Source organism: Gavialis gangeticus, unplaced genomic scaffold (assembly GCF_001723915.1).
Source record: "Gavialis gangeticus isolate Ggan-Ray unplaced genomic scaffold, GavGan_comp1, whole genome shotgun sequence".
Classification (NCBI taxonomy): Eukaryota; Metazoa; Chordata; order Crocodylia; family Gavialidae; genus Gavialis; species Gavialis gangeticus.
In genome coordinates this window covers 60,323,864-60,328,257 of record NW_017729022.1, presented here as the reverse complement: position 1 = coordinate 60,328,257, position 4,394 = coordinate 60,323,864, and positions in this window count along the sequence as shown.

Genomic DNA, 4,394 nt, shown 5'->3' with positions numbered 1-4,394 from the left:
GATTTTTGAGGAGGGTTTTTTTGCTTTTGTAGGGGTTTTTTTTGTTTGTTTGTTTGTTTTCATTTTATCATTTCTTAGGGAAGGTCTGGTCCAGGACTTTGAATCTCTTGAGACTGGCTTTGCTGCATGGCCACAAAGAGGTGATCAGCCAGCCCCGGTGCCCTCCAGTATAGAGCTTAAGCTATGGGGAAGTCTGGACAGTCGGCACTGACCACGGGGGCCCAGGGCAGCTGAGTCATGGGGCCCCATTTTTGAGAGGGGCTCCTAGGCAGACAGCCTGGTCCCAGGGCATGTCTCAAGGAGGCTGCATGCTGCAGGCTTCTCAATTCAAGGGAAGCTTAAGAGCACGCAGAACCAGTGAGCTATGGCTAGCAGCCTAGGGCATGCCCAGCACGACCCCTTAGGAAAGAGTAAGCAAGCACCTTCGAGAGATTGAGCACTGGAGATACTGCACCTACCCCCATTCCCAGATAGTCAGGCCTGGTGAGTGTTAACAACAGCCTGCAGCCATGTTAGCTCTGACTACAACACTGGCAGGGTCGGTATTAGTGATCTGCGAAATTCCCAGTGTTGCACTAAACCGTGCTGGAGCTTCAGAGAAGAGCACCATAGTCCAAGCCCCATATGCCACATGGGAGTCTTTTTTTTTTTGGTGGGAGGGAAGTGGTGGTACATGTAGACCATCATCATAGACTGCATCTTTGCATCTTGGCATTCAGTGGGGATGTCACCTTCATATTGTAACTAACTGATGGGTCCAAATGGAGCCTGGGTTTTGCTGCAATATGTATTGTCTTGCCTTCACCTCACACAGGGATCCTATGTGGCCTGACTTAAGTGGTGCAAGAAGTCTTGGGAAAAATCCTAGGATTCTTTTCTTTCTGAAACTACAGAAGACTGAGGCTTAATTTTTAAGGGCTGGCTCAGAGCAGTGGCTCAGCAGTATCTGGAGCCTCTCTCTTATGTCATGATTGGTTCAAATCTAGTCCAGGTTAATAGTGATCAAAATCGTTGCCAGCTTGTAGCTGTTTGCAGAATAAGCTGGGGGAGGAGAGGTGCCTGCGCAGTGATTTTACGCTAGCTGCTATTGGACATGCATCCACAGCACACATACCACAGGAACAACTGGCAATAATTAGTGCCCTCATTAGTTCTTTCAGTTCAAGGACACGGGGACCCTTTCGAGCTGTTAGTGAAGTCAGCAGAAAGACCTCCCATTATCTTCATGGCTGTTTGACTGACATCTCATGGAGCTTGCTCCTCTCTCCCTTCCCTACAAGAGGGCCTGCTTATGGAAGTCTGAGACATTGTCGGGGGGGGGGGCAGGGGATAAAGCTTGTGCAGACCCTGGGTTGTCAGCCTGGCCTCTTTTGCCAGGGTAAAGCTCCAACCTAAAGAGCATTGGCTGGACTCGAGGTTTCCATGTGGGACCACCCCCTTTTATTTTAAACTGTGTGAAACTCAGCCACTCAGATTCTTTGCTCTTTTGCTTTGGTGATGCCTCAGTGGGTCTTTTTTTTGTATCAGCAGCTAAGAGATTTCAAACCATTTTACCTTTGGGAGAAAAGACTGATGGCCCCTACCCAGCCCATGTGTGCAGCACGATGGAGAAAAAAGCATCACTTCTAACATGAGGCTCCTACTCCCTCTGCCCTTTCAGTGGCACACAGCAGGTCTCCAGGGCCAACCCTGGATGGGGCAGGTCCAGTCCACGCACCGGCCTCTGAGAAGTACCCCAGACACAAGAGACCAGCAGGGTAGGCTGTCCACACAGCTGCCTCCCACCCAGCTGCCAAAAGTTTCAGCCTGTCTCTGGCGGCTCCTTTCATCATTCCCTTTAAATGCATTCATGGTTTTTTCAGTACAAATGCATGGGGTATCGCTCCGAGCAAGAAACGTGACGCTAGTCCTTGTCTTCCAACTCTGCCTTGCAACTGTGAGAACTGAGAACAGCTTCTTCTTTCAAATAAAACCAGGGATCCTGGTGAGGTCAGCACATTGACACTATCAGCACATGGCTAGGGCTCCAGGCCTCAATCCAGCCCTGCACAGACTGTCCCACCTCCTGTGAGACTGCCACCCTTGCAAGAACCAGTTGCCTTTTCCTTGCTCCTTCAGCCCTGCCCCACTGCGGCCTTCACAGAAACCTGAATTCTTCTGCACCAAAAGCACAGGCACCTCACGTGGAGGATCTCCATTAGCTGTTAGCCGCACAGGACCTCTGACATGGCAGGGCAGTGTTGCTTCCCTCTAATATAGGGCCATGGAAGCTCTAGTTAGTGTGTTTAGAAGTCTGCAAATGTGCTGCATGTAAGGCTCTGGTGCAAAGGTGTATTAAGCACCCCTTTTCACTTTGTACCTCCATGATGTCTGAAAGCAACTTTGTTAAGCAACCAGTGCTAGCAAGAAACACATGTAGGACAGAGCTTGCAAGGAAATAGGAGCTGTTACCAAGCAAGTCATAACTTGTACTTGAACTCCATTTGCTGATCAAATGACTATTATATTCCTCACTAGTTCAATTTGGCTATTTTGAAGGATCCTGGAAAAGCAAAATCCTGACTGCAGGGTACTGAGATTTGGAATTTTTGTGTAATACTAGAATGGACAGCAGGATCAACAAATAAACACGATTGGAAATATTGACTATTTGCCATTAAATACTAAGATGTTACTCTTTTTTTTAGCTGATTTCCTATACACTTTGGGTCAACAGCAGCAGCAGAACTGGCGAACTCCACAGCCATCTTTGAAACTGGAGCGTTCCATACAGATCAGTATAAATTAGTTCTTGCTAATCTCATGTGTTGTACCTACAGAATGTGATTGGTTTCCCACCCAGAAAAACTGTGCCTGTGTTTCAAACCCAATTTCTTTAGCAATTCATTATAAAGTCCACGGAGTGTACAATACAATTTACATCTCATTCAGTACATAAAAATGTTGTTACTTTTTTTACCATGTCAATGAAATGAAGGTAATTACAAAGTAAAATTGGGTAGAGGGGGAAATATAATTTAACTTAACTATAAAGGTGCAAGTCTGCCAGTCATGTAATAGCAAGTTTTATTTTCTACGGCCTCAGCTCAGCCAAGCACTTCATCTGAAGCCCCATCCCTCAAGCATGTGCTTAACTTTAAGCCGGTCTTGAAATTCTAATGACTTCAGTAAGATTTAAACACAGTGCTGGGTCTGCATGAACCACCCTCAGGCTAATCCTGTCCAGTGAAACTACATGTGTGAGGAGACAAGGGAGAGAGAGAACAAACTGGTAAATGTCTCAGATTTTCCATTTGGATTTGTTGGGCTGATTTCCCCTAGCCTTCATTTCTTCTGGTTGCCTTGGCTCTAGCTGGTCTGTGCCGGTAGATCCCTGTGCCCTTTCTGCTCCTTTATGTTGGCTGAGTTCTGCAGCTATAGGGGCTTGCCTGTGCAGAACAGCCTTCAGGACTGAAGCCATACAAACTTAAGAAGTGCCATACTGGGTCAGATCAATGGTCCATTTAGCCCAATATTCTGTCTCTGACAGCAGCAGAAACTGATGCTATAGAGAGCGAGCACTGAACCAGGTATATCTAGAGTAATCTATCCCCCATTCATTATCCTCTGCCATCTACCATCACTGGTTTAGGGAAGCCAAAGGAAATATCTCTGATTGTCCTGTTTAATAGCTATCAATACATCTGTTGTCCATGAATATGTCTAGTTTTTTTTTTTGAACCTGGCTATGGTATCTGCCTCTACCACCTCCAGTGGCAATGAGCTCTACAAGTCAACTATACATGCATAAAGAAGCACTTTCTCTTGTTGGTTTTAAACCTGCCTCCTACTAGTTTCAGTGGATGCCCCTAGTTCTAGTATTCTGGGACTTGATGAATAGCAGTTCTCTGTTCACTTGGTCTACACCCTTTGTGATTTTATAGACCTCTATCTTATCTCCCCTCAGCCTTCTTTTCAAACTGAAGAGTCCTAGTAGGCTTTTTAGTCTCTCCTAATATGGCAACTGCTCTATACCCCTGATTATTTTGGTTGCCCTGCTCTGTACCTTTGTACTATATCCTTTCTGAAATGGGGGGACCAGAACTGCACCTTGAAACAGCAGTATTCAAGATGTGGGTACGCCGTGGATTTGTATAATGGCATAATGATGCCATGTATATCACCTTGCACTTACCAATGTTGTAGTTCAATTGCCATTTTTTTGCCCACTCACTTAGCTTGGCAAAAGCTTTCTGCAGTTCCTTTCCATCAGTTTGGAATTTCACTACCTATAATAATTTAGTGTCATCTGCAAAGCTGGAGATTTCACTGTGCACCCCCTGTTCTAAGTCATTGATGAAATTTTTGAACAGACCTGAGCACAGATTCCTGCAGGACCCCACTTTTGACCTCCC